At 35.7% G+C, this 19,267-nt stretch overlaps 1 protein-coding gene across 9 annotated transcripts in view; it reads right to left on the bottom strand.

Moving 5' to 3' along the window:
- Positions 1-19,267, bottom strand: part of LOC5579480 (cAMP-dependent protein kinase type II regulatory subunit) — a 351,461-nt gene that overhangs the window by 141,533 nt on the left and 190,661 nt on the right. Inside the window, exon 1 of one of the 9 annotated variants that reach the window (XM_021841995.1) lies at positions 718-1,010. The exons of 5 other annotated variants lie outside the window; for them this stretch is intronic. The gene's annotated coding sequence lies outside the window, so the exon portion shown is untranslated. Of the gene's footprint in view, positions 1-717; positions 1,011-19,267 lie in introns of those variants that run through there. 3 more of the 9 variants (XM_021841999.1, XM_021842000.1, XM_021841997.1) reach the window with 3 other exon arrangements.

Genomic DNA, 19,267 nt, shown 5'->3' with positions numbered 1-19,267 from the left:
TTTTGTGAATTTATATGAAAACTACAATTATTATATTTTGAAGTCGAACTTAAAATTGTATAACCATTTAGTCTAACTTGCACGTCATTCTGGCTTATTACTTTCGTTCCTAATTTTGCATTTCCTCTCTGAAATCAATTTTATCATCTAAGTTTGTAAAATAAATACTCTATTCAATGAAATTCCGCTAAATTTTCACATATAAAGGCTATTTTAACTGAAAATGTGTATTTTTGTGTAAAATATGGCCAAAATTATAAGCCCACGACAAAGCTGCGAAATTTTTAATTTATCGCTTTGGTCACACGCGAAATTTCAAGAATTTTGTCGCGAATTTCCATTGTCCCTAGTTATAGACATACAACAAGTTAACCAAAATTGGTAAAACATGTCAAAAATAAGGTAAAACAAATAAATCACGACGTATTGAAGTTGACTTGGTAACTCGAATGAGTGTTTTCTATTATAAAACAATATTTGAAGAAAGCAACAAGTGATATTTGTCTGCAAATCGATGTATACATTCCCACTCAATAAGACAACTGCTGTTGTGCGTAGGCTGCACCAATGCTGCACCACTATAAACCGTCAATACACCATTGACACAAATGGAAATGGATTTTATTTGTCTGTTCACTTTTCCAACACGATTCATAGTGCACAATGGGACTAGCTTTCGATTCAACGGTCCGCACCCACGCGTCATCTCGTCATTACCGAACACACATCAGCGGATTCGCGCCTCTTTTCAATTCCGCGCACAATGCACACTTTGTCAGGTATTATTTTTCTTCTTTTCCGCCAAATTGCAGTCGTATACTTTTATTTCCGAATTTATTTCACCTACTAGCCACCTTATCGTCCTTTCCACTGGAGAAGGTCCTTCAGAGGTTCACCAGTCCAAGACACGCTGATGATGATGATGATGCATAACGTCCAAACACGCGACGCGACGTCGTATTCCGGGAGACCCGGGAGATTGGTCCGATCGCTTACAAATCCGTCAGATGACTGACTCGGGTCCCCAAGTTTAGCCAAGTCAAACCTTTGCCATCATCATCATCATCATCATCGTCACCATCGTCATTGGTTGCAAATCGGCTGCTTTGCCTTCACCTCCCTCGCCACACACTCGATATTAACCTTTGCGTACCCAACGGCTGTTTTTGAGGTTTTCCAAACCTTCAATCAGCTGTTGTGAACTTATTTTCTTGCCATTTTTTTTAAGACGAATCCAATAAAGACTTGCCCCAATTCTCAAAGGCCACATTATAGAACACGTTCTTTAGTTTACGATTCCAGTTTTCGCTTGGGTCTTCTTGTTCTTGGCATTACGTCCTCACTGGGATACACAGTTAAAAATAATGAAGATTACACGTCATGTAAACTTCATTTATGCCATGTAAACCCGCAATCATGTAAATTTATGACCGAAATAATGTAAAAATGTGTTATATGTCATGTAACCACTCAGGATTCTGCTGGATTACATGACATTTAATTGAAATTTACATGACATATCATGTAAATATCCATGATATTCCACGCTCCAATTATGTGCATTATATGTCTCAGAAATTTACACGTTTCGTTCGAACTGTGTAGAGCCTATTTCTCAATGTTCAATGAGCACTTCCACAGTTATTAACTGACAGCTTTCTTTGCTAAAGTTGCCCTTTTCGCATTCGTATACCATGTGGCAGGTATGATGATACTCTATGTGTATGAAAGTCAAGGAAATTTCCATTTTCCAAATTTTCATACTGGACCAACCGGGAAGGGTTGGAAGACACATTCAGCATGGCTTTGCTTTGTAGCTGCGGACTCTAACCACTCGGCTAAGGAAAGCCCACTTTCATTTTGAAATAAAAAATAGGTAGTGAGTTTTGAACAGCCGATTAAGGATTTGAAAATCCTCAAAAACAAACTTTAGGTACGCAAAGGTTAAAGCCATACACTCGGCGAATCGAGGGACCGGCTCAGCCTCTGCACACCAAAGTGATTTTGAATATAATTAATAATAAAAGAACTAGTCTACGAGGGCAGCAGCCTCAGCAAGCAGCACACGGTTCGGAACATAACCTCAATAAACCCGGGTCCGAGTCTGGGGGTGAGCAGGTGTTGGGTACTGGACGGAGCTGTGATTTCGGCGATGAAGTGCAACGAGGTGGACTAGGTGTATGTATGGTGTGAACGTGAAGTTCTTTGCTGAATGGATCTCGTTCATTACGAACAACAACGGCGAGAGCGACAGACGGGGACAGACACACCGAGTCGTCGGTCAACCAGCCAGCATCAGCAATAAGTCAATGGATTGGAAAAAATCAGCCCATTATTGTCGTTGAACAGAGTTGGCACCCGGGTAGAGGTGAATGACAAATTTGTTTTGAATGTGCCATCAGGCCTTATTCAGATATTTTGAAGACTTCCACTGAAAGCTGAAAATACCGTCACAATAGCATAATGTTCTATTTTGTCAAAATATGTTATTTTGAATCTTAGGATCGCTACCGAATGTCAAATTTTGTTATCACCACTCATTATGTTATTGCTGAGATGTTTACAATTCTAATACGAAACATCAGTTCACACCCAGCTACGTAATTTATAATGTCTACAAAATACCTGATTTTGTTATTTTTCTATCATCAATAATTCAATAATCGTTTATTTTGCGAACTTTTGCCATTGCCAAATTTAGATATTACTTCATTCTTCCGTCTCTTACAGATATTTGTCAAACAAATTCAGATATTTTTTGGTACTTGTTTCAAACAAACCAATGTCAAAATTTGCAATTCTGTTTATATTTTAAATATTTTATTATATTTTATATTTTATATAGAGTAAAGTGGGGCAAGAGTTTCTTTTTAAGATTTCTAGCTCAATTCAAAACCAAACTTATAAATGTAATGGTGGTTCGAATTATATTCAAGTAAGAGACATTCACTCCAAATACCATGAAAATTGATTGTGATTTGGAAAAGTTATGGCTGTTTGTCGTTTTTCGACGTAAATATTGTAATTTTCGGTCAAACTTTCGTTGCATGGAACCAAATGAAGATAAAATCTTTTTCAATATTTTATGTAAGGGCGTTTCTAGGCCTATCATAAGGATGCTTTGAGATGTATTAGTTTTTGCATAAATGCTTGGAAACAATTTTTGGCCCATAGTGGGGCAAAAGTTCGAATCAGCGGGGCAAAAGTTCGACCCATGTATAAACCCACGGGAAAAATAACAAATTGCCCAAAATCCACACATTATCTTCAAATTTAGCTAAATTTGCCCGATTGTGCGAAAAATGTCCCCAAAATTTTACATATCCACTTAGTTTTGCGAAAAACTGTTTTTTTTTTTTTGAATATATTACAATTAACCCTATTTTGGGCAATTTTTTGATGAAAATTTAGTGTGTATTTTTCGGCAAACTTAAGTTTACGGTTGGTATAAAGTATGCCTGTCATAAAAGTATCGATATTTTGTGTTTTAGCCAGCGAACTTTTGCCCCACACTAGATTCGAACTCTTGCCCCACCGGTGGGGCAAAAGTTCGAATAAGACAATCAATTTTGAAACTGTTGTAACTAAAAATGGGTAAATATTTTGACACAAGTTTGTTCAGCAAAATTATAGCCAATATGTTGAAGGTTCACTGTATGGTATTTGTTTTGTTTAAACTGCTATTGATTTCTTGGAAACTTTGATTACACCACTAAGGTCGAACTTTTGCCCCACCGTACTCTATATTTTTTCTACTCGGGTACAGGGAAGGCAGCCCGAGCAGAAGAAAATAACTACTGAATATCAAACTAAGGTATTCCATACCAGATAATTTCTAATACTTACAACCTGAATGAGGTATGAACGAGCCCTGCATAAGAGGTAAATACCTCAAATAATACCTTCTGCATATTCTACAAATACCAAGCTGATAATTAGATGAGGTATTGTAATACCTAAATAATACATGATGAATTTTCGTATAAAAGTGAAATTTTTCAATAGTAGTTCAATACCTCCAGCAGACCTCAATAGCTGTCTAAGACCTCAATCAAGTATTTTTAATTGTTTTAAAGATTTTTGTCAATACCATTATAATACCAAATTGAGGTATTGACAACTGAACAATACCTAATTTTGGTATGATACCAAAATATGGTATGCATAAGTTATTGCGAGTTATTTTTTCCTCCTCGGGTATAGGAACGACGACGTAAAAAGCGGACCGATACACACACGTGTGCGGAGGAGAATGGCAGTCATCCATCGAACTCCGGGATGAACGAGGCAATTGCGCTGCTAAGTGCTATGAATCGGCGACGAGAGATTCACTTGTTGTTGTTGTTGTTGTACTCCGACCCGAACCCACGGATTGTGGACGTGGGATGAACGTAGGCCTACGGAAGGGCGCCGTCCATTGATCCCGTGACACAATATTGCTGGAGTATGGAGAGGGATACGCACACAAGATTTTTGGATTTTAACCACAAATTCGTAAAATGGTAGGAAAATAAGTTTTTCAAAACAATCGATAATATACGAGATTTCCGTAGTTTATGGATCATCTATAACGATTTGGAAGAATAATGCTACAGAGGTAGATCGTAAACGGAGGTACAAAGGCTTTTTAAGGGGAGAAACATATTCATGTACAGAGGTCACGTAGTTCCAATACTGGAGTGGTGAAAGCTACACACTGTTCCACAAGGATATTTGAAGATGGCGCCATTATTGATTGGATTGGTGCAAAATGTACTATGATGATCAAAAGTTTGTATACATTATGGTTACAGTGCTTTTCAGTATTGGCAACAAATCACGAATAAGAGCAATATGAATTCAGACATTGGTAGCACTTTACGGCTTACTAAAGTAGCATGTCCGCAAGAACTTGAAACTATTGAGAACCAGAGCTACAGATTCAAAGCTCCGAAAAAGGTGGAATGCTGAAATGGCAATGAACGTGGTAAAGTCACTGTAGCTATCGTATTCAATGATTGGAAAGCAGATTAACTAATTTATTCTAAAAAACTTCAGAATGAAGCAATTTCTTGGATGAATCGTTTCAGGGATACTCGGAAAAGCTTTCAGAGAAATACCTATAGGATAAGTAGTTCTTTTAGGCATAATTGGCAGAACTAATGTGCAGCACAGTGCAGTGTTGATAGACTCACACTCAAAATATCAATCAATACGCTCTCCCGTGAGAGCAAACTCATTAGAGATCGGCTTCGCAAATCTCACGTTTAAGATTTTGATGCAAAATCAACTCAATCAACTCAAACCGTAAAAAATGATTCAGTCGCAAAACCCGCCAAAAACTCGTGAAACCCGAATGTTGTTGTTTACGTTAGAAAGGATTAACATAATTTTACCAGACTAACAAGAAATTATTGCCGTGTGGGAGTAAACTGTGTAAATACGAGACAATGAGTTGAAAAGGTGAGCCAACTCATCCATGATTTTTTGACTGCTGAGTTGCATGATTGACAACTCACGCCTGAAAAATCTCAAGCGTGAGTTGTGAGAAATTGAGTTTTTCACAACACTGGCACAGTGCACAGTGGTATCACTCATAAACCAAAAACCTAAAAATTAACTTAATTAACAGTGAGAAGAAATGAGCTGTGACATATAATGTCTGAACATGGTTTTCCGGCGAAACTGATTAGGCGGATATGTGCTACGCTGGATGGTTCAAGTGTTCGGATTGCAGTCGAGGTGTCATCTTTCGAATTCAATACTGTTTAACATTGTACTCGAGGGTGTTATTAGGAGATCTGGCGTGCAGAGAAACGGCAATATCGTCACACGCATGTGCGGACGACGTTTTCCGTGAAATGAGAAGTGTTGCGGCTGTTAATATGGCCTTTTAAGGACTACGTAACAGGCTTAGGTCCCGCAACTTGCAAACGGATACAAAATTCGCCCTGTATAGAACATTGATTCTTTGATCGGGGGCTCTCTACGGACATGAATCGAGGCAGTTTAAAGAGGCAGATTTTGTGTTTTGGAGCGTAAAGTGCTGCGTTTTTACCATAATTTATTTGGCGATTTCTGATAGTATTTGTATCCGTATTGTATAATATGGACTTTGTATAAAATGATTCATGACCACTTCGTAGAGCAAATGGAAAACAAATGGAACCATTGTGCGTTGTGGTCATTTGTGGTCAACCGTATGTAAAGTCATACATGTAGTCGCTATTGTACCAATGCATTTGAACGGTAAAGGGATCTCTAAATAATATTCTGTGCTGCAGCAACTCTGGAACAATTCTGAAAAAAGCAATATAAGAAACACCAACAAGAACGTAAAATAAGTAAAAAAAGAAGAAATTACCGGAACATTTTAGTAGTATGGTCAGCAAATTCAGATTATCAGATAAATCTATTAAGAAATCTGCTGCAAACCTCGAAGGACCTTTATGAAACTTCTTAGATGAATAATAAGTTATAGAAGTCGAAGATACCTTTGGCAGACTTCTCTGGATGAACCTATGAACAATTTCTTGGAGGAATCAATGAAGAAATTTTCTTTGAATCTATGGAAACACTACAAGAATAACACTGTGGAATTTTATTTGCTAATCCTTACCAAAATACCACTATTCACTTAATTAAGAATTGCTGAAACCATTAGCATTTCAAAAACAAATCATAGTACTTCTAGTTTTGGAGATATTAGCTGTTTAATGCATTATTTAATGATTTATGTCAACTTGCATTGCATTGTATGACAATTCATGTGCCCTATTTACCACAGTCTTTAAACTTTATGTGTTGAAGAATAATTATCAGCAGCGATCGTGATACTTTCTATATTCAAAAGTTATATTTTGATGCATTAGAAGAGTATTATATATCTTGCCGTACAAAACTAACTCAGAGTTTTGTATGAAGACTGCAGGCACGTTGAAAAAGCATAGCATAGCATAGACAGACTATACATGTCAATGGTTGCTTTTCCATGATTGATCGCAACTGATAAGAATTGCACTTCGATCGAAATGAATAAGGGATGGGACTTTCCGCTTATTCTTGGAGTGCACATTTCAGCAGATCTCATACTACACTGCGGAACACGTTTTTGTCTCAAGCAACAAAATTCTGCTATTTACCTAACTCAGGGTTGTATAACCCGTTGCCGTTTTCAAAAATATCATAGCACGTCTAGTTTTTGAAATATTAGTTATTGAATATGCCAAATTTGACAATTTCAGCCAACTTGCATGCAAGTTTACCAGCTTGTATGGCAATTTATTTGCTAAATTGGCCTCAGAACTTAAACTTCATCTGTTAAACACTACTTATGAACAAAGTTTGTAATACTTTCGAGGCTCAAAAGTTATTTTTTGGTGGTACAAAAAGTAATGTATTTTGCCATATAAGAGAAATGAAGATATTTTTATAAATCCTGGCAGGCATGTGGAAAAATTTGATTTAATATAATTAATATAATTGTGAAAATAAAATCAAATTATATCTTATATGAAAGCTAAATTCCTATTTTGTATGATTCGTGGATTGAATTACTAAAATGTTTGATAAACAGCAACACCAAATTTACCAGAGACACATAATTTGATCCTTGAGACACGCGCTGGCCAGTCATTACAGTTAGTTGAGATGGGGAAGCAATGTTTATGTGCAATGATTGTTGCTTCTAGAGACCGAGAATACCTCTTCATCTCCACAATCACCACGGAATTGACGTTTATTAGCGAGGGAGGAAAAAGATCTGTCTGTCACCTTTGGTCGGTGATGCAAAACATGGATAAGGAGAAAACAACGAATCTTACTTAAGGCTAAGTAGCCCGTCATTCGTTTGGCAGCCATGATGTTATTGCAGGTTGCAACTTAAAAGTACTAAAACTCAGTACTTATAGTTCTTCTTCTTATTCTTCTTCACAAAGCCTGCTTCTCAGCTAGTGTTCTTATGAGCACTTGCACAGTTACTAACTGAGAGCTTTCTTTGCCAAAGTTGCCATTTTTGCATTCGTTCATCGTGTAGCAGGCACGATTATACTCTATGCCCAGGGAAGTCAAGGAAATTTCCATTACGAAAAGATCCTGGACCGACCGGGAATCGAACCCACTCTAACCACTCGGCTAAGGAAGTCCCCTTATAGTTCATATGGATTATAAATAAAGTATCCCAAAATGAGCTTACATACTGAAAGAATGGTGATACTTATTCAACAATGTTAGTGCAAACCTATAGGATATTTATTAGTTCGAAGCCAGATGACGAATCACAACAATCATCAATGTCTCGTACAAATTTCAATGACGGCCTACTCTACCTTAAAACTACCTTAAAACTATTTTGGAATTTTTGTCTCGTGGTGAAAAGATATTAATAAAAGATTAAAATAGTACGTTGACATTAATAATGTAGATCCATTCATCTTTCCGCACTCGCCCAATTCGAGCTGGACACGGTTGATCTTTATTTCGTCACTCGCCTCAAAGCCCTTAAAAGATTTTTCTTAGCATATAGAAGAAAGTCCGCAGGATTTTCTAGATTTTTTTTTTTCAAATTACAAAATAATTATTGAATTGTTTTGTAAAGGGATCACTAGAAGCGCATATGGAAGAATCCCCAAAGTAATTCATAAGGGGATTTTTGGAAAACAAAAAACCCTGCAGGAATCCGGGAAAAATTCTGAAAGCATCATTGCACTGTGTTTTGTTTTGTTAATTTCGTGTGCTTTTTGAATAGTGCCCAACCCGTTGATTTTAGCGATATAGTTTGTTCATAGAAGTTTCTTGGTGTATTAAAGGGCATCTTTTATTGCAAAAAGTTTTGTGATCAATCCAAATAGAGTGAGATATAAAATCAGATCAAATCGCTAAAATCAACAGTTTGGGCGCTATTCAAAAAACGCACGAAATCGACAAAATAAAACAAAGTGCGTTGGAGGAACTTCAAGATAAGTATAAACCTTATTTATGATTGAGAAATTACCTTAAGAAACGACCAAGGTCAGAGGTATTCTTAGAAGTATCTGTGAAGCAATGAAGATGATCACTGGAACAATGATTGAAAAGCATATAAAAAATATCATATGAAAAAAATCATTGGAAAAACCTCCTGGGCATACACTTGGTTAAAACAACATAAATCGCTGAAAATTTGACAGTAAACGCAAACTTTTAACAAAACATGAGAACAGAAATAGCCCAAAAAAAGGTCAACATCTTTAGCATTCATTTCGTCCAAAAAATTGAAAATCGGTCAAGCGGTTCAAAAGTTATGATTTTATTACAACTAAAAATTTTGCATAGTCGCGATTTTTGTGGTCACCCTAATCAAAAAATCCAAAAACACGTGTATCCTAATTTCGGATAAGGAACAAAATAGCAAATTTTCGCGGAATTCGGTGACCCACTAGATCGGTTTTTCATGGAATGACTGATTCCAAAATTAATCTCTAGAGAAATTATGATGAAAAAATCCATGGATTTTTCACGATAAAAAATCCTGGATAATTTCCTGATGAATACCATACATATTTTCTGGGAGAAATCTTAAATTTGGCGTAAAATTAATCGGCAGCAGCGTAAGGATAGTCATGATTATCATTCCTACCAAAACAAAGCATATGATCAAAGATGGAGATAGAGAGATATTGAAAAGAAAGCAGGTTTACGATAATCTATGAATAATTCAATTCATGGAGCGTCTTGGAAAAACTGGGAACTAGTTTAGGGCCTTCCTTAGCTACATAGCAAAGCCTTGCTGAAGGCGTCTGGGTTCGAATCCCGGTCGGTCCAGGATCTTTTCGTAATGGAAATTTCCTTGACTTCCCTGGGCATAGAGTATCATCGTACCTGCCACACGATGTACGAATGCAAAAATGGCAACTTTGGCAAAGAAAGCTCTCAGTTAATAACTGTGGAAGTGCTCATAAGAACACTAAGCTGAGAAGCAGGCTCTGTCCCAGTGAGGACGTCAATGCCAAGAAGAAGAAGAAGAAGATGTACTTACACAGGGAACCAACAGACGCTAGTCAGAATAAATAGCATCCTCAATGTGTAAATACTGGTGCTCTCATTATTATAACAAATAATACCGGCGTCGGCTGCGTCCGATTGCAGGTCATTTTGGGGATAGGAGAGAAATGTTGACGTGTTACTTGCTTCATAGAAGCCGAGGAGTCCTCTGCACTTCCACAAGTAAACACTGGGAGTTTGGATATGGAAAAGGATTCGTTTTGATAAACGATAAATATATAATATGTAATATGTGAGCATACACACGGACGAGCAACACCGATTACGCAATTGTTAAGCGAACAACACACGATCTGGATTCCATCGCTCACCCACAAAGGAGCATGCAACAGATTCAACGGATCAAACACTACAATATCATGCTAGTGATCAATTAAGGACTTTCTCACAAGTTCTTATATTATTTCTTATTTTTTTGAAATTCCCAAGAAATTTACGAATGTCGTCAAACTTTTCCCAAAAATTTTACAAAAATCCATCATAAGCTTGCTAGAAAATTAAAAGGTGTCATGTCTGAACTTCGTACACAATGCTCTGCGATAATTGAAAAAAAAAATATCCAATACCATCTTACAATCGCTGTGGTGAAAATCCCTCGCTTTTCGTAGACAGGATCAGTGGAACTTCTGACGTTGGTCAACCACGCGACTCCCGAAAGGTTAATCTGACAGAAGCAATGCGTTGCTGTTTTAAAACAGTAGAATAAATATTTTTTTTAAAAACCAACAAAGGAGACCAACCACTAATTATTATGGGCTAGACAGACTGCTTCCCATTTAGCCCAGACGTGTCAATTCAAATCAACACCGATCCATTTCCATATGTAATGAATTCCGGAATACATTACCCGCCTTAATCACCCGTGTTCCACCGGCAGTCAATCAATTTAATCTAAACTACATACTTACATGCGTGTTTAAGTCAATCCCCCCTCCCGGAGCCGATAACCCGAGAAACGTCAGTAGTACACTAACCTGCAAATAGAAAAAAAATCGAATTAGATTAGCCAAATACACCCACGGTAATCAACTGGAGCTATTTTAACGAGCGGATTATAACTGTCACAATCGGCAAACCTTACGCTTACGGTACCACCTTGTCATATCGTCATCGTCGCACAGAGGTGCTGGTTTTCAAAAAGCTGGCAAAAACACAAAACATATTTTTCCATCGTGTTTGCACGCTAAACAGCGGCACAAGTCAAAACATCTAGACTTCTTGCAAATTTAAAAGTATGAAAAATAGTAATATTGTTTTTTGAGAACAAAAATATAGGGACTGTGCTAAAAATACAGTTTTAAACCTAAATTATGTTTTAAAACCAGCGTTACAAAAATCTCAAATTCTCATACATCTTATTTCAATATCTTGACTACACATTTTTTGCCACGATTTATCCAATCTAGACCACTGTGCGTCGCTGTCGACGCCAAGGGGGTTGCCGTTTGTCGTACGGAGGGGCGACAGATAAATGTGATTTTATTGCTGCATCGGGCTATTCGCGAAATTCCACTCTCGTGACATTTGAGACCGAGTGATCCATCATAAACCGCAAGGGGATGTTCGTTTAGTGAATGGTGTAATGTGGTATAGATCTACATCTTTTTTTTCGATTTCGATTTCGGCATCTATTGGAATGTGTGTGGCACTGTGTGATTCGCTATCAACATTTCGTTAACTGTCATCCTATCAGACACGAGCTGAATTTGAATCAGTAAGGAAATTTGGGAAGTAACCTGCTTGGAAGTACACCCAAAAAAGCAGTGAAAATTGATGTCAAATTTGATGGCAAGCAATTTCGGCTTCCACAAAAGCCATTTGGCTTTTACAAATGCTATTTGGTTTTCACAAAAGCCATTTGGCTTTCACAAAAGCCATTTGGCTTTCACAAAAGCCATTTGGCTTTCACAAAAACCAATTGAGCTTTCACAAAAACCAATTGAGCTTTCACAAAAGCCATTTGGTTTTCACTAAAGCCATTTGGCTTTCACTAAAGCCATTTGGCTTTCACAAAAGCCATTCGGCTTTCACAAAAGCCATTCGGCTTGCACAAAAGCCATTCGGCTTTCACAAAAGCCATTCGGCTTTCACAATAGCCGTTTGGCTTTCACAAAAGCCATTTAACTTTAATAAAAGCTATTCGGCTTTCACAAGAATCATTTTGGCCTAAAAAAAAAAAACAAGTTATAATTAGAAAACACTTCACGGAACCGAACGTTCACAGCATTCTCTTCTGGGTGTAACCGTTTTCCTAGAAGGAAACACGAAAAAGCGAGTATATCAGCAATGACATATCAAATTATACGCATCCATTCATGTGTCTCGCCGAATCATCGTACGGCGGCCCGCTCTCATCCCACATAAATATGACACAGGATGCTGACTTGTTGATTCCGATTTCCCGGAAAATACACTCAGAATGGAATCGATTCGGAACGAAAGGCAGGCGGCACACAATACAGAAAAGGATAACCTGCGCTGAATTGTGTCACACATAAATCGGTGACGCCATTTTTTCCGTCGTCCAATGGCGCGATATTGATGCCATTGGAATCTTCTCAGTTGTAAACAACGATTTATTTTCCTGCAACATTAAATCGTGTTCCAGTTTGCATAACTTGACGTCTAACGCGAAATCATAGCGACATAATTTCAAGTGGAAGTGATACAACTTATCTGATTTATCATTCACCTCTACCTTCATTGCGGTGCTACTTGTCTGAGGTTGGAAAAATTCCGGCGATTCATGCAAACAGGTCCCACGTGATAAACGATCCCTGTCTGGTCTGCAGTATAATCATAATTCGACAGAAAACTGACGTGGGTAAGGAAGAGAGTGCATAAAATGCTTCTGAAAGGATTTCTCCAAATTTCAATTAGATATTTAAAATTTTCAAAATTTCTTAATTTTTTTGACAGCTCGTTTCATTACTGAAATTTAAGTAGTTTCTGTTTATCGTGCACAGTTTGTATACAAATTGCATTGGAGGCCATAGTGTATGGAAAATAAGTTGTCTGAACGAACATGGATAAACTTTTCATGTCAAAACCACAGAAAAAAAAAATGTTTTTCGAAAGTTGATTTTTTTTTCATCTTGGTTTTGCAAGCAATTTTTGATTAAAATTAGAATATTGAATAATCTTAGCACTTCTAAACCTCCAACTCAAGTGTTTAGAAACAGGGACCTGTATAATGAACCAAATCTTTTTCGAATAAGGCTGATACAAATATTAATTTTCTTTTACGTCACCCCCCCCCCCCCCTTGAAAAATCCGAAAATTTTGAAGGAGAGAAAAAGAAAGATTTATCATTTTCTTGACATCAGTAAGGTTTTTTTTTTCATTTTTAAAGCAAAAACAGGTAAAATAGTGATCCAGATGACAATTTAAAATAGTTTAGCAACTATCATTAAAAATAAAAATTCGAAAAAACAATTTTTTTCATTTTTATTTTTTTGTTCCTTATTTATTTTTATCCCCCCTCGTACCTTCCAAGTGGTCTCTGACATAAAAGATAATTAATATTTGTATCAGCCTAATTTCAGAAAAAAAAAATCATAGGGCGTCGATTTTGCCCCACATTCCCCTACTTTATATTTGCATGGAAGTGAACAACTAAGCAACCCGAAAAAAAGTGGGTGGAAGCATAGCTAGAGTTGGTTCCGGAAAACGAAAAAAAGGACATTCATAAATAATCTCTAGCGCCGAGTCGGCATACCAATGAGAAAGATGTCTAGGTTGGATGTACTTGGCGCGATACGTTTCGGCCGGCTTGCGTCATCTTGATTGGATTGGAGGTACGTGAGAATCGGATCTATGTCATGGAAAGAAAGGTGTAGGCATGTGCACTGATTTATTATGATGGATATCCAGTTTTGAAGAAAATTTAGTGACTTCTTGATTTTTTTGGATTTATCATTCACGAACATGGAAAACATATTTTATGCATTTCACAAAAAAAAAAGGTTTTTCAATATATGATATTACAACTTTTATAAATAGCACTGCGGAACACGTTTTTGTCTCAAGCACCAAATACCGCTATTTACTCAATTGGGGGTTGTTGAATCCATTGCCGTTTTTAAAAATATCATAGCACTAGACGTTTTAGAGATATTTACTGTTGAAAATGCTAAATTTTACGATTTCATCCAACTTGCATGCAAGTTTTCCAGCTTGTATTGCAATTTACTTGCTTAATTTGCCACAACAATTGAACAATAATTTTCAACATAGTTTACAATACTTCCGATGGTAAAATGTTTGGTAATTCTGAAAAGTATTATATTATGCCATATAGGAGAAACGAAGAATTTTATATGGAGAATGCAAGAATGCTGAAAATATTGATTTTAACTAAATTTAATCGTAAAATTATATCAAATTATATCTGAATTGAAAGTTTAAGTTCTATTTCGCATGCTTGGTGGAATAAATCATAAAAAAGTTTGATAAATCATACCTTAAATTTTATGTAAACATCAATAAAACCAGTGTTTTATACAACTTTGGCGACCTGTAGCTAAAAATTGTGACGTGCTGGATTATTTCTGAAAACGACATCAAATTTAGCGACCCAAAATCTACTAGAGACACATAATTTGATCCTTGAGACACGCAAAAATGTCATTTTTGTTATGCTGTGTAGCCATTCTGAGAACCAGAACAGTCATATTTTGACTTTCACAAGCCATATTTTGACCTGCACAAAAGCAGTTTTGGCTTTTACTGACTACACCCTAATAAAAACACAATTCTTCAATTATCAAAGCTTTTGTATCTCAACCTGCTTCGATTCTTTTATACTTACAAAATTTTCCGAACCGCAATAATACTCACACCCTAACAAGCACTCGTCGATTTCCGTTCAATAGAATATTTGATTGCAGATAATCCGCAATCATCACAAAAAAAGGAAACGGAACAGTTTGTTTGTCATTATTTACTTTTTTTTGTCTTGGCTGCTACAGAACGTGACAGTCGAATCATCTGACCTGACCGTCGCATAAATCACCCAACGCAAGCTTAACACACATTACTGTGCTTCAAAGTCAAGGTCACAAAACATTCCTTCGCTTATTGCACGTACGTATTATTAAGCAGACACGGCGCGTTTTGGGGCTGACAACTGTTGTTTGTTTTTTGTTTTGCGATGACGATTTATAAACCATTGACAGTGCTTTATGAATGGTATTCATTTGTATGACGAATTGGATTGAATTTGGATTGGATTTGAATTGGATTTGGATCGGATTTGGGTTGGATTAGGATTGGATTTGGATTGAATTTATCAAGTAGTTTTCTAAATCTTTTTGCTACAAATGTCATCTATGTTTGACCATTACTTCATAAATACTCAACCGATTCCAAATTTCTCTTACATGCCTAATAACTACAAATGATAACTAAAAATGATATTTAGATCGAAAATAAAAATTTGGGTATTAGAGGGTTAGGTAGATAAAAAGACTTCTGATTACACTCAAAATTTATTTTTCCTAAGCGACTACGTAAAACCCTGTTCAATAAACATATATGCTTGTAAAAAAATCCCGAATCGATTGTTTGTAGTTTTTATAGTATAAAATTGATTGTAGAAATCAAGTTAATATGATTGATCGCAAGCCAGCAAACGTGTTCGTTCAGCGTAAATAATTCCGCTGGTGGTTCGGCCGGTACTACGCCACCCGGATTTGTTTTTTTTTCGTTTGTGTTAAGTGAAATTCGGTTCAATAATTAAAGGAATTTAGTTTGTGGAACTATGAAAAATAATAAAATCGAGACAATAAAAGCAAAGTTTGCAGCTTTAGCGGAGCAGATAGTGCAGTTTTCGGATGAGGAGTTTGTGGAGGAATGTGGTGAGTTCGTTCCTATATAATAGAAACCAGAACATGTTTTGGTACGATGATTGTCGCGTTCCGGAGTGCGTCTTATTTCGTCATATTTTCGCTGACGGTGCTTAATTTTTTTTCTCGCTTGTTCGGAATTCTATACCATTCCTTAGTGACATTTGAACACACGAATACTAGCATACGCTCGTCATAAACAGTTTGTTTGTTTTCCTCAAAGAAACTTGCACACGCTTTCCAGACTCATCAAACTGTATATGGAAATATTACCCAATTTGAAAAATTTATACCCGGATTCTGGGTGTTTTTCTAGACAAAGTGCATATTGTTTTCCTCTAAGCTTCACAACCACATCTACACTAGGGCACCCATACCAGGCGCATATAGGTGTGATAACCACTATTGAGCTCTCGCCGAGGGGTGTCACGAACACATGCGCTAATTTGCTGGTTAAAAATGCTACCGTTTGATTTTGCTGGGAACAGCTGATCTTTGTTTATATTTTCCACCAGCACTCTTTAAGTAGTGTTGGTGACATGTAACGTGTATGTACACGAGCGCAGAAACCACTATGCACGGGGCTGTCATTTCCATAGAAGAACTGTCAAAGTGCTTCAGGATCAACTGATTTGAAACGTCTCGTGACAATTTACTCATTTCGGTCAGTCGCTTTTCACGGAGTTGTCTATCCATTGTAGGTGCCTGGATGATATTTTTTTCGAAGTGAGGCTTTTTTTATTACATTCGGTTTTTTTTATTGGTTTTGGAACAATCCGATGACCCTGAAAGGATCGGTTCTGCTTTTACATTTTAACGAGCAGAAAGCTACTATTGTTATACGCGTGAAAAGAAAAAATTCTTTGACGCGATACAAGTAGCACTTATGAGGGCGTCGCTGAGTCGGTGGCCTCTCATTAAGTAAGTGCTACATCATCATTTCCTTTCTCTATCCTAAGTTACGGTAAAGATGGGCGTGGCCGGGAATAGCGATATTTTTGGTTTTGGTATTCTTGTTCACGATTGGATCAAGGCTCAATTCTAAGCTTTGTTCCTGAAAGCGGTCTACATGAGATTATCAAAATGAAAACATAAATATTGCTAGTATCCAATCTATAAAATATACCGTAACTACGCTAACGTTAACGCTAACGCTATAAAATTGATTGTAGAAATCGAGTAATTATGTTTGAGAAGTAATACAAATTCTGATTACACTTAATATTATTATTTTACACAAAAAAAAACTACGTGAAACCTAGTCCAATAGATATTTATGCTTGTAAAGAAATTATTAAAGTAATAATATTTTGTTATTTTTTAACATAAAATTGATTATAGGAGTAAAGTTAATATGTTTGAGAAGTAATAGAAATTTTTGATTACACTCAAAATTTATTTCACTTAAGAAACTAAGAAAAACCCTCAATCATGAGTTTGCCTATAAATCTTGATTCAAAGCCATGACAATAATTGTTTTCGTAATAAACTTTCTTATTGAAGTTATATTAACATACTTGAGTTTAAATATAATTTTTGATTGCCCTAAAAACTTCTTATATGTACTTAAAAAAATATGAATAATCCCATTTTTTTAATTGTATACCACTAAATCAACATCTAAGGCGATGATATGTAGTTTTTTTTTCTATATTACATTGATTGTAGAAGTTAAGTGCTCATTATTGTGTAAAAAAGAAATTTGTGATAATACTCAAAATGTATATTATCTAAGAAACAACGAACAACAATATTTCATTATACTAAATTTTTCTTAGTTTCTTAGGTTACATACATTTTAAGTGCAATCAAAAAATTTCTATTACCTATTTTATGTGTTAACTCAACTTCTACAATCAATTTGATATTGAAAAAACAATATATCATCGCTATGAATACATCTTTACAGATATAAATATTTAATTAACAGAGTTTTACGTAGTTTCTTGGGTAAAATACTTTTTGAGTATAATCAAAAATTTCTATTGCTTCTCAAACATATTTACTTAACTTCTTCAAAGAATTTGATGTTAAAAAAAAAATAACATACTATCGCTTTGATTTTTTATCCAAAAGAATTTAAGTTCATGAATTAGTGTTTATTAAATAAATAAATTTTGTGTGTAATCAAAAATTTATATTTCTACTCTCACATGTTCTCCTAAATTCTCTTAGTAAATTTATTTCGAAAAAGCTACGTTCTATCGCTTTGAATTCGGATTTACAGGGAAACGAGCTCATGAAATCGGGTTTTTCGTAGTTTCTTAGGATAAATAAATTTGAAGTGTTATAATAAAATTTCCATTTCTTCTCAAACATGTACCGTCAAACGGGGTTACTTGCAACAGGGGTGAAACACTTTGACATGTCACCGAATTGTCGTATCGTTCGGCATTGAGTTAAATTATTATAATTCATTCCGCCATTCATTGACCTTAGATAGACAGAAGATTTTGGCGAGATGTTGGGTATTGTTTATTTCTTGGTTGGTTTGCTGGAGGTGAAAATCATATTACACGTTGGATTGTATGAAATCAATACTGAAAAAAGGTTCCTCGTACAATACCAACGGTAGAAATATGTCATTCGAGGCATTTGCTATCAGTTACAGTATTTTGTAGTGTACAAATTTACAATATAAAAGTTTGGATATTTTGGTGATTAAGCACCATAAAAATTCAAAAACGTTTTTGACTGCCCTTATGGGGTAACTTGCAACAACAATTTTGATCTCAATTGTTTGATATTTCCTGCCGTTTTTTATCTAAAACACATGAAAAGACAAAATTGAACATATATTTGTTGAGTAACATTAAAATTTTTGCAGCTCAATCATTTCAATACACGTTTGGTACTAAATATTAGGAAATTTACATAAATCACATTTTTATTAGATTAAGTTCTATTTTCTTCATGAAAATAATGAATAATTTTGAAAATCTATATAAAAATCAACTTGCACATCTGCCATTGAAAACTATCTGCATTAAATATGATGAAAGTTATGTCAAAACACCAACAGACATCATTTTTAAACACACTTATCGATATGTGATACGTCGCTTTGATTTAAATATGTATAACAAATGAGTTATGTGAAGTATAACCTAAAATACCATTGTATTTGTAGAAAAGTTGCATTAAAATTTTAAATGGTTTTCCAATAACTTCAAGACTTATGATACGCTAAAATTTCCCCGTGTGGACACCCTCTGCAATACCAATGGAGCTTTCTATGGAATTTATTGATTACTCATAATTCAATCAATAATAATTAGTTTTTTAAGAGTAGTCTGTTTCTGCTTATTGTCATGCATTCACTGCAGAAAATGATTAAATGATCATAATAACATGATATAGGTTAAGTTTTTAATAGTGTACTTCAGGTAGCACTGTGTGTT

Source organism: Aedes aegypti, chromosome 2 (genome assembly GCF_002204515.2).
Source record: "Aedes aegypti strain LVP_AGWG chromosome 2, AaegL5.0 Primary Assembly, whole genome shotgun sequence".
In the NCBI taxonomy this organism is placed as follows: Eukaryota; Metazoa; Arthropoda; class Insecta; order Diptera; family Culicidae; genus Aedes; species Aedes aegypti.
The sequence above is the reverse complement of the archived record's forward strand: the minus strand, read 5'-3'. Positions and strand labels throughout refer to the sequence as shown.